The sequence below is a fragment of the Sinocyclocheilus grahami genome, unplaced genomic scaffold, assembly GCF_001515645.1.
Source record: "Sinocyclocheilus grahami isolate Dianchi unplaced genomic scaffold, SAMN03320097.WGS_v1.1 scaffold850.1, whole genome shotgun sequence".
NCBI classification, from domain to species: domain Eukaryota; kingdom Metazoa; phylum Chordata; class Actinopteri; order Cypriniformes; family Cyprinidae; genus Sinocyclocheilus; species Sinocyclocheilus grahami.
This window is the reverse complement of record NW_015506029.1, coordinates 58,585-71,476: the sequence shown is the minus strand read 5'-3', so window position 1 is coordinate 71,476 and position 12,892 is coordinate 58,585.

The following is a 12,892-nucleotide window of genomic DNA, read 5'->3' as shown; positions in this document are numbered from 1 at the left end:
ATCAGTCTGCTTTGGTCAGCGGAGAACCGCTGCGCAAGTTCTCCACCGTGTCGCCGACAGGCCGGCCTGGGATATGGGAGCGTTCAAGAATCGGCTTGGGCATCCCCGGAGGAGAATTCCTCACCGTGACAGTAAGACCAGTCCGCCCACCACCAGAAAAAGGACGCCCCCGGCTGCCACCAGAGGGAACTCCAGATCTAGGCAGTGGCAAGGGCACTCCACTCCTTGCAGGTAACAGAGTCCGGTCCGCAGCTCTGAGATGGTCATACCCCCGCAATGGGAGCATGAACCATCCACGAAAGCCACCTCAGCGTGCTTCATGCCCAGGCACGAGAGGCAGCGATCGTGACCATCACCCAGCGCCAGGTAACGACCGCATCCAAAAACGCCCAGGTGATACGTTGTCTATAGCAAGACCCACATCGTCTTTACAAAGACGTAACGTCAAGTTTGCCATGCAACGTCATCTTTAAAAAGATGCACCCGAAATTGCTCTTTTAGGGAAAAGCACTTTTAGCGGGCTGAGGCGCACAGGGGAGATGATCATCTGCAACACAAACAGGGGGTAGTGCAGCCTGATGTGTGCAACCCACTCGACACGGGAAACCACCACCGCTGAAGCGCTGTACCGCCAACACGAAGAGCTCTCCAAGAGCGCGCTGAACTCGTTCAGTCTTCTTCTCTCAGTAGAGTAGTCAGGAGCAGAACGATGTGATCGCTCGGCTCCGAAGCGAAAAGCTGAATATGCGCTGCATCTGCTGCCTACTTATACTCACGCTGTGATCAGCAGCAGCTGGATGCAATAATCACATGCCAATGTGCATTGGCTCGTTTAGTTTACACTCGAAGTAGATTGGTCCCTCTAAGCGAGATCCCCAATTTCCTCGGTCATCCGACGTGACGTCGGTAGTGACCGACTGAAAGGGAACTCAAAGCTGATGCAGATGAGCCGGCACAAATGAGTATTCTGGTAGAAGAGGTCTTTAATTTTGTTCTGTTTTCTTTTTTCCCTCATGCTTTTCTTTATGTTTCTCTTCCTTTTTTTCAGAGCGAGGCAGACGGATGGAAGCGGAGTGCCCACTCATATAATAAATTAAATTCACATCACTCGCCTCCAGTGAGCTTAAAAGAGGACATTATATTGAGATGTTTGGACAAATGAAGGCATACAGAAAGGAAATGTAACATTTTCTCCTTTTGTCTTTGCCTTTCTTTTTCTATCCCTTTTGTCCATTTCAGACAGTACAGGCAGGTCTATGCAGGGACCCACAAAAGGTCTTTGGCATTGTTGGGAAAGCTATTTTGAAACTGCAGTGAGCCAAGCTACAAGCTACTCATAATTCAAAAGAAGTCAAGCTACTATTTTGAAGCTATTTACACTACTGCTCAAAAGTTTAGGGTCAGTAAGACATAAAGATGCATTAAATTGATCAAGAGTGACATTAAAGATATTTATAATGTTACAAAAAAAATCCATTTAAAATAAATTTTATTTTTTTTATTCCTCAAAGAATCTCGAAAAATGTATCACTATTTTTACAGAAATATAAAAAAGCAAAATATTAACTGTTTTCAACCTTGTTACTAATAAGACATGTTTCTTAATCATTTTTGAGTCATTTGATTCAGCTAAACTGTTCAATTCACTATAAGGAAAGAAAATTCCCAATGCTACATACAAGTTTAAGAAAGTGTTTTTGATAATTGCCTCAGCTTGCTTGGCTGTAAAGCTGCGAGTGCAATGCAATGTGACATAAAAAAAACAGTGCACTGTCACATTAAACCACTACACTTTGGAAAGCTTGTTAAAAAATTGCTGGAAAAGCTACACTGTTATGTAACCAGCAGACTGAACTGTCACACTACTGAAAAATGCAGTTAAGAAAGGTACAGCAGCACTTTAACTTAGTTACTCCCCAATACTGAAATTACTGTGATGGTACCAGATTTATAACACTGTAAATACTGTATACCATGCAGAGTCGGCCATGTTTACAGGTTCCATAAAGCAGCTGGGTTCTGGTATTATTAATGTGAAATACAGATCCACAGCCAGCATGGCATTAACATGACTTTTGGGACACAAGTAAAACAGAAACCAGCACTAGTCTAGTGTACACTCAGCCTGTCATTTATAAATAAATAAACAGAGGCATGAATAAATAATACAAATTATAATAATGATAATAATAAATAAAAAGCCAGTGTGCATTCTCCCAAAAGCTGTTGTGATAATTTGGTCCCCAGGTGCCAGGCCATGTATCTGTGAAGTTATGTTGCACCCACTGTGAACATAACTTAGAAAGGAGTGCAGAGGAAAGTATACGTCATTATATGGGGATGTTGAGACTGCAAGGTATAGTGAGGCTCGGCACCCGTGAAAATGAAATGCGCTCCTCATCCGAAAGGCTGGCATGCCTATATTCCATCAGTATATCTCTGGTCAGCCTGTCATTTATAAATAAATAAACAGAGGCATGAATAAATAATACAAATTATAATAATGATAATAATAAATAAAAAGACAGTGTGCATTCTCCCAAAAGCTGTTGTGATAATTTGGTCCCCAGGTGCCAGGCCATGTATCTGTGAAGTTATGTTGCACCCACTGTGAACATAACTTAGAAAGGAGTGCAGAGGAAAGTGTACGTCATTATATGGGGATGTTGAGACTGCAAGGTATAGTGAGGCTCGGCACCCGTGAAAATGAAATGCGCTTCTCATCCGAAAGGCTGGCATGACTATATTCCATCAGTATATCTCTGGAGACTTCCCAGCTCCTCTGCAGTTTGGATCCAGTATAGTCATCTAGAATTTTTTCTGTACACTGCTGGAAATAGATAACATGTTTTTATTGTAAATACCTCATTGTGTCCATTTTAAAGCATTAGTTCAGGTATAAATTAAAATTTAGCCATTATTCATGCTACCGTTCAAAACGTTGGGGTGAGTAAGGTTTATGTTTTTAAAAGTCACTTAGGTTCAATGAAGGCTGCATTCATTTGTTATACTAAAACATTAATATTGTGAAATGTTATTAGAATTTAAAATAGTTGTTTTATATTTGAACATATTTTAAAATGTAATTAATTCCTGTGATGTCAAAGCTGAATTTTCAGCAGCCATTACTCCAGTCTGTTACATGATCCTTTAGAAATCAGTCTAATATGCTAATGTGGTGCTGAAGAAACCTTTCTTCTTATTATTTTATCATCAAAACTTTCAAATAGTATTGTATACTGCATGTCTTCATTTAAATTCAAAACCAACTTCTTTCCAATGAATAAGGACAAAAAGCACCATAAAAACATAACAAAAGTGGCCCACATGACTCGTGCTATATTACAAGTCTTCTGAAGCCATACAACAGAAATATTAGAAATCATTCATTTGAGATGGATCTTTTCAATGAATCTGTTGCTTTAGTTAAAAACAGGTTTAAATGATCCATTCAGGAATCAGATTGATCTAGTTGGAATGACTCAATGATTTGGTTGCAGGTTAACAGCTCACTGAAAGATTATCGGTGAACAACAACTTAGTTCCTGACACAATCACCCAAATCTATTGGATTACTTCAGAAATCATATAAACTACTTTTATAGTGCTTTTGGATACTTTATGAAGCTTGGAAATGTCAAATTCCATGTAGACTACATTTATGTAAAAGTGAGACAAGCACAATTCTTCAAAATGTCTTCTTTTATGTTCCACAGAAGAAATTAAGCCATTCATGTTTATGTATGGCCACGATAACTCTGATACAATTACTGCTAAAAAGGCATTATTGTCCGTAATCTAAATTTTCTCATCACACTAGCTTTTATTGCCAAAGCCTGATAGTGATAGACTACACTCTTAAACCAATATTTCAGTCCAAGGTGATGCCAAGTAATAGCAAATCTCATACAAACTCTTCGACATCCATTTTATAACATTATGCATTTATAAATATTATGTTAAAATAGTTTACATTCCTCACTTTACAAACTTCTCTTTAAGTGGTTGGTTTATAGTATGGCAAAGCCTAGTCATTTTCCAGCATGTTTCTGAAGCTCCCTAAGCCACATAAAAAGACATATGGTTTCTCAAATGTCAAAAAACTCAATTAGTCACTTTATTGCAAGGTCATTTATATGTAAAGCAGATAATTAAAACTACAGCTCCAGAACAACACTGCTACAAAACGGCAATTAATAATGCAAAACAACGGGAAACAATGGAGATCAGTCAGGATCCTCACGCGATTTAGTTCATGTTCGGAGGCAATGCAGCTCTGCGTGAAACACATCAAAGGCACTGAACATTAAACAAAGCTAAACTTACCACATGCTTGGCCCTGCATTAACTAAACATGGCAATAACATTCAACAGTCAGATGTTGACTGCAAACATATTGCTCTGCTCTTTCATACAGCACAATAAATATAACAATTATGTAAATATCTTTGAATTTGAGTTCAGAAGATCTTCGATCTTTTTGCATTTTACGCAATCTAGTTTGTAAAACAAATGTAATCAAAAAAATCTTTAAATTATATAAAACATCAAATGTTATATCAAAAAAGCCGGTTCTAGCAATCATATGGGTTTGATTATGATGATACTGTAAAGGTTTGGAAAACCAGGTCTGGACCACAAGGAAAGTATTCTCAAATTGTGACCTCAGTTTGTGGTTTCATTATAGAAAACGGAGACACTTCCTCAACTGCCCTAATGTGTTTTTCTGTCAGTGCACTAGAAAATCATTAGTGACCTTGGAATACTTGCATAATCCGTGTATCATTCGATCATTCGTTTTTTGATTTCATATTGAAAGTAGAAAAATTTGAAAACGGCTCCTTTTTCGTATTTTCATTTTTTTTCCAAAACACCAAAAACGAGAATTCAGCTTAAATTTTCGTTTTTCGTTCTTTGGTGGAAAAATGAATAAACAGCTTGAATATTCGATTTCTACACGTGGGCGGGAATTAAACGCCCCTTTCTGCTGATTGGTCAGCCGAAGATCAAACCGTGCCGTCATCAGTTCTTCTGCAGTATCACGCAACAGAATAATAGTCCTCCACTGCTGCAGTTGTATGGATTCTTAACCCATTTATTGCAACTACATTTAGTCTTTTTTCATCAAACAAACAGGCTAATGAATAGCTCGACACAACTCATACCTGGGCAGAGTCTAGGCAGGACTTTCTTCTGTGTAGATATAAATTATATTCTTTGCATCAGCTGGGGATGGCAGGGTATGATATGACAGCTGTCATAGCCTACCCTGCTCACACAGTAAGTCTGTTTGTTTAAGTAATTAATTAATTAATTTGTTTAAAAATAAATACTTTAAACACCAAGACAAAAAGGAAAGAATAATAAATTGGCTTGGGTATATATAGGCCTATGTTCACGCAAGAACTGTCATTCTGACTGACAACCGGAGAACAGCAGATATTAAATAGCCTACTGTTAGAGTTATATAATGTAGTATTGTGTAAAATTGGTTATAATTGATATCACAAAAGGATATGCACTTGTGCGCGTCGTGAGCTGCTGCGCACTCGCACTGCAACGCAAGATTGTCATAAAATACAATAACTTGCAATTTCAGTTTGTTTCTCACCAAACCCTCAGTATACCTTCAGAATGCTTGGAATATATGCCACGGGATGCATAGGATTATTTTACGACAGATATGCATCCGCTTAAAAAAAAAACTAATAAATTCACCATTCTCTGCCATTAAATTGGCAAGTGCGAGCAGGACATTTTTGTGTTATTAAGTAATAAGCCTTTAGAACAACATTAAGGTGAATATTCACTCTAGTTCACACAGTTCCAATAAATTGCGATGGGTTAAATAAACTCATAAGCAGACAGACGCGACTACAGTCAAGCGCAGACCAGTACTGAAGTGCACAGGAAATAAGCAGCAGTCATATTTAAAGCAGTTTAAATTACACATCTTGACCTGACAGATTGATTAGAGCTGAGAAAGGACTGAATATGCATGCCATATTACAGCATGACTAATAATAATAAAATGACATGCTCAATCTTGACTATGAACAAAATGTGAATGTCAAGTCCTGTTTTGAAATGGTAGCTTATAAGATCCTCAGAATTGAAAGCAGACAAAGTCAGCTTGTGAAATGCCATTGAGAGAAACAGGATGTTTAAAAAAAAAAAAAAACACTGGGAATTGTTTGGAATTATGAAAAACGTGCATTACAAACTTGAATTGAGTTCCAAACAGGAACATGAACTAAAAAAAAGTAAATAGGGTAAAAATGTAATTTTATGTTGAGTTTATATAGCCTAGTCAAGCTCCTTTACTGAAAAAAACAGTTGGTAATGCTACAAACTACTAAAAAATTATTTAAAGTGACAATAGGTAACAGTGCCTTTATTAATTAAATCGTTATACATATAAAATGTAATCACTTCCATATTTTCTTGTCACAAAAACAAAGTTTTTGGATGATGGACAATCATGGTGACATTAATAAACTAATAATTTAATAAACGGAAACATTTTTTATTCAAATTTATACAACTGTTGAAAATTAATGAGCAGCTGTATTTTACTAAATATTTCTCAATGAATTGAGAATTCTCTTGAATCACCAACTTATTTTTTTAATCAGTTCATACACACGAACAAGTAAAATGAACCAATTCACAAGAATGAATCAAGAAGTTTCCAATGCTACATATGAACATTAACACTTTGAGTTAGTTCTTCCTCAATAATTAAATATAAAATTTACTGGTCTACATAAATAAGTTGGATTTGACATGCATGCTGGACTAAAACTAGATATAATCTACAACGATTGTGCATGTGTCAATTAATTTGAAGCAGGTCTACTTTTCTACAACAAAACCCTTGGCTGGAATGAATGTGGACTCGACATCACTAATCTTTCAAGCATTGAGTCTGTCCTTCCTGAAGCAAATTCTCAGTGTACGCCTATAAAAACTCTGCATATTTGTGCAGATGGATGTTTTTTACAGGAGCCTACTGTGTAAGAGAACACAGCGTTGATTCAGAGGGTCTTCCAGGGGCCCTGAGATGAGTTCAGGGGCAAGTCCTCTGGTAACACAGCCGTCCTGCACCTGCCTCCCAAACACTTTAACAGGCAATTATCCCACCAAACAGGACCTATCAAACCACCGGCCAACTTTACACAGAGAAGTACAGACTGACAGAGAGAAAGAGAACGAGAGAGAGAGAGAGGCTTTAAAACTTTACTCAAACAGATTCTATATAACTGATTTACTTTATCATTTTTAAATAATTACATCAAAGCTCCATATGAGCCTAGATCTACTTTTCCCAAAATCTTCAGGTCTATCTGTAGATTTAAACCACTAACAACATTTTGGAAATTAAAAAATATACATATATTGTGCTTGTCATTCTACTGTAGATGCATACCAATAATCTAATAATTATTTTCATGTTAATGCCTAATACACAAGTATGTGGCTAGGCAAGGAATTTACTAATTCATTGCACACTAGTTTCTCTTTATACATTGAACGTTTGACCATCTAAACCAGTGGTCTTCACTATTTTTTTTCATGGGAGCCGCACTGATAGGGCAAAATCAATCGGAGAGCCACTTTTACCGCAAAGAGCAGACACTGTCTGAATGTGTCTACACCGGATGCGACAGTTGTCGTGCCACGCCCTGCTGAGCTAAAAGTCTGTCTACACTTGACCTTGACAAAGCAACAGTTGCAAATCATTGGAACGTAGTGTCGGTACAGTTCGTCATAAACAGAACGAGGCATCAGTTTACTGATGGGGATCGTGTCGCATCGCATTGTGTAGACATCAGTGTAGACAACATCATGGGTTATGTTATAGCCCTGCTTGTTTTTAATGTTTTTATGAAATATCTGTATTGACTGCATGTGTCTTTTGTAGGATTGCGCCACTCGCGTCTTGTGTAGACATGGTGTAAGTTTTTTTAATGGGTTATGTTATAGCCCTGCTTGTTTTTAATGTTTTTATGAAATATCTGTATTGACTGCATGATCATATCATCGTATTATTTACTGCCATGAAAACCGCATGAGGCTCGCGAGTCGCGCAATGAGTAACACTGATCTAAACAGATAAACTGCACTGCACTTTACATAAACATGACCTGAGGAGAAGAGCTGAACTCTTGCTCTCTTTTTTAAATTGTTAATCACTTGTTAGCCACAAAGCAAATGATGGCTTTCAAGAAGACAACAGGGAGCATCTTTTAACCTATAACAAATCTCAATCTAAGATCAGGCACTTCCCATAAAAGAGAAGCTGATTAAAATGATTAAAGGTTAAAGGAGGATCTGTCTCCTGGAAGTAATTAAGCTAAAAAGAAAGAGAGTAAGAGAGTCACTACAGGACAGAATATTTTTTTCCCCATACTCTCCAATGCAAATCAAAAACATGTTCATAAGTATCACAAAACCAACATGGAAATCTCCACCACTTGAAACGCTATGACTAAATATGTACAAGAACATGAACAGAGAAGCCATCTGGTCCCACATTTGGAGGATTCTATTTCCTGGGAGTTTTTTTTTTTTTTTAATTAATCTGGAAACCATTCTCTGTTGCCTTTACTTTTACGCCTGGCTGCTTGAAAGCTGTGGAGAGCCAGAATAAGCCACTAGTTAAGGATGACATCCAACAATAAGCCAATTTCGCAGTGCGTTTACGTCCTCTTTAGGTTCAAACAGCACTGACACTAAATAACACGTCTTGCCAAGCAAACAATTCACTGACATAGGAAATGAGTGTCTGCCTGGAGAAAAGCAAATCACTGAACTGAGAAAAGACAGGGAACCCATATGTAAAAATAAGCAAGCCTTTATCTTTCCTAACACATACTTTTTTAAAGTAGAGTGCAAAATGATGTAAGAACAGATACAAAATTGTTAGATCAAGAGCATCCGATTAGGAGCAATTTTGTCATTTATTTTTACAGCTAACGGTAACTCTGAACCTAACCTTAACTGTCACTCCGAAAAATGAAGGTTCTTCTAAGGTTCCTTTAGATTCAAGAGCCATTTTGGGCTGCACAGGGTACTATATAAGTTGCTTGGAGACTACAAAAGTTCTTCATAGATTCTGTGTTCATTAAAGTTCTCTTGATAGCTGGCTATGGTAGAAAAGCTAGTGTATATAACTGATTGCAAGCTAGAGAGAGCAAAGAGAAAATAAAATAGGAGTTAAAAAGATTAATTTCAGTGTTCAACTACATTAATCACAAAGAATAAACAGAATGAAGATAATATACTAGATATGTGTAACATTAACTGAATAAATATACTACCCAAAAGCGAGAACGAGGGATGTTATATCATGTCCACTATATTATATATTTTCAAAAATGACATAATTACAAAAACAGGGTGTCCTTCTGTATCAGAAAGTATATACTTATTTGAGAAATATGGATTCATGTACATGCGTAAAAAAATGGTTATCCACATACCCGTGTATGTGGATAGTTGATATGTAAAACGACATAAGACAAACTTTGTAATATCACATTTTATGTTAAGAAGACTAAATATATATATATATATATATATATATATATATATATATACACTGTATATTGTGTGTGTGTGTGCGTGTGTACAAAAATAATTGTTTATTTATATATAGAGAGAAAGATATATATACTCACACAAATATATATATATAAAAGACAAGCAATATTTGTTTAGCAAGTGTCAAGCGTTAAAAAGTTAGAAAGTGTTAGAAAGTATTCATTAGTTCATTTGAGCAGTTCTGCAATGTGTCAAATTAATTTTTAAAAATATAAATAAATGTTCCATGCAACTGCTAAATTTATTTGGGTTTATAAAATCTATAAAATAAAAAAACACAAAAATTGGTAAATTTTTAATGGAGTATAGCAAGATCCTAAAAGTATTTCATGTACATGCGTAAAAAAATGATTATCCACATACCCGTGTATGTGGATAGTTGATATGTAAAACGACATAAGACAAACTTTGTAATATCACATTTTATGTTAAGAAGACTAAATATATATATATATATACACTGTATATTGTGTGTGTGTGTGTGTGTGTACAAAAATAAATGTTTATTTATATATAGAGAGAAAGATATATATACTCACACAAATATATATATATAAAAGACAAGCAATATTTGTTTAGCAAGTGTCAAGCGTTAAAAAGTTAGAAAGTGTTAGAAAGTATTCATTAGTTCATTTGAGCAGTTCTGCAATGTGTCAAATTAATTTTTAAAAATATAAATAAATGTTCCATGCAACTGCTAAATTTATTTGGGTTTATAAAATCTATAAAATAAAAAAACACAAAAATTGGTAAATTTTTAATGGAGTATAGCAAGATCCTAAAAGTATTTCATGCCAACATGATAAAAGTCTACATGATATGAAACAGTTGTTGTGTGTGTGAGAGAGAAAGAGAAAATAGGTAAAGAAGAATCACATGGCCATGTGAATGCTAACAGAAGAGATCAGTTAAATCATATAACGGTGTCTCATCAGATGAGGAGTCTGTGCCCAAATTAGGTGTCGGTCTGTGCACGAGAGAAAGAAGAATGCGTTACATCACAGACGGTGACAATGTGGGCACGGCTGGTGGAATCTAGCTGCTGTGAGTCTCCAGAGAGAGATTTACCCTGCGTCTGGCACGAACACATCAGAACTGGATGATCTGCCTTTCCCATAAATGTCTCCTCCCACCCGCTCCCCATCCCAGTGCCGGACAGCAGGGGTGTCAGGGATGGCACGTATCTCATCAGTCACGCTGAGCTCGGTCTGCCAAGACTGCACCCGATGGAGACGTAACCCTCCACCCTAACACCCTCTTTCTCTTGCGCTTTCCTCCCTCATCCAACCACTTTTTTTTTTCACTTTTTAATGTTGATGTGTTTCCATACTGTCTATTGTCTGCCAGGTCACGTGTGATAGCAAGAGGGAGAGTGAAAGAAATAGAGAAGGGAAAAGGATATGTTATACCCACTATGTTAAATTCATCTCTTTCTTCAATCTCATTTTGGAGTAGCAGACAGCCAAAAATCGCACTCAGCTACTTCAGGCTGCCTTTTAACCATGGCCAACTGGGCTGGGCCTACAGGCATCAGAGGAATCAGACAGAGTGGAAAGCCGTCGCTCAGACCCTAATTTGTTTACGTGCCGATTTTACTCATACGAGGGATGAAAACATAAGGGCTCGGACTACACGGCCAAACGGCTTTCATCTCGCTCACCCCAGCTGACTTTACCACAGAAAGCCTGTATTTACTTGCTCCGTAAATACATACACACATCTAGGTACTTATAACATCAGAGACAGAGATAGACAAACCACTGGTCACTGTCTGCCAGAAACAGACGGGAGCTCAAGAGCTTCAATGACAGTATTATATGACACATAAAGATAGTCAAAATAGTCTTTGGACACAATGTAAAAATGTATAACCATCACTGCATTTGATATCAACACACACACAAAATAAATCTATCAGAATTAACTTGACTGTCCTGAGGCATTTTTATTATTATTATTTTTAATCAAGTGGTGGGTGATTTTTAGTTGATGTAAGAAGCCTGTTCTCCTGTGGCAGAGTAACCACAGGTGTAGTTTATCATTAGTTTATCACATTAATTATCAACATGACAAGTAAAAAAGTTGAACAACTAGAAAGTCATTTTTGTTTTCATTTAAAAAAAACATATCTATTTCTTTATCATTTCAAATCTAATTAACTTCTTTTTGCTTAATATTAATGAAATATTTTGCTTGAAAAGTGTATGAATGCTTTTTACATTGTTGCAACAAAACGTCTCCAGGTTACGTATGTAACCATGGTTCCCGAAGGGAACGAGACGCTGCGTCGAAACGCTACGGGAACGCCTCCAGCGTGACCAAGCTCTGAATCACATTCACATCACATTCACATGGTGTAATCAGTCCAATGGATGGGCGAGACGTCACGGTCGGGGTGATGTAGCAACCAGGAAGTATAAAAGCACGTGTGGTGAAATCGGCGTCAGCTTCAGGAGTGAAGCAAGCGCTGGCAGGGATGCCGGAAGTATGGCCCTGAGACGCAGCATCTCGTTCCCTTCGGGGAACCATGGTTACATACGTAACCTGGAGACGTTCCCTTTCAGGAACTCGAGCTGCGTCAAAACGCTACGGGAACGAGAATGCCCATGCCGCCAGACTTACAAATCCCTGCCTAGTGTGGAAGAGCACAACTAAGGCGAGAGAAAAGGGAGCCAGGAATGGCTAAAGTAGGCGGGGGCTGCCCGAAGGCCAACTTCTGGAGGAGTGAGCCTTGTCCCCCGAAGGAGAGGGGAGATCAGAGGGCTCAAGGCTATGGAATAGCATCCTGATCCACCACTTAGCATAAGCTTCTCTGGCCGGAGGCCTCGGCCTCAGCGCACCGCGGAGGAAACGTGTAAGAAGAGGGTGTCTTCCCACTGAATGGCCACCGAGAGGGGCGTGGTAGGCCGCAATGGCCGCCACGAAGACCTCTAGGGTGGTGCGGGTCAACCCTGCGGATAAACAGGCCTGCAGGAACTCCAGAACTGTACCAAACAGGCAGGACACGTTAGTCTACTAAGGGAATCAGTCTCTCGAGACTGACCTCTGGTGTAATCAGAGCGGCTAGCTGGGTGCCCTGAAGCGGCGAGCCTCTTAGCACCGCTACATTTCCAGGCGGTAACTGAGAGAAGCGCTCGCCGGAGACCGCTGCACCCTGGAACACCGGCAGGGTTGGCAGATCGATCTCCTGCGGGCACCGAGAAGAGACGGGCACCGTGGGATTCTATAGCCTCAACTCTACAGTGTGCAGGACCCACCGAGACACGTTAGTCTACTAAGGGAATCA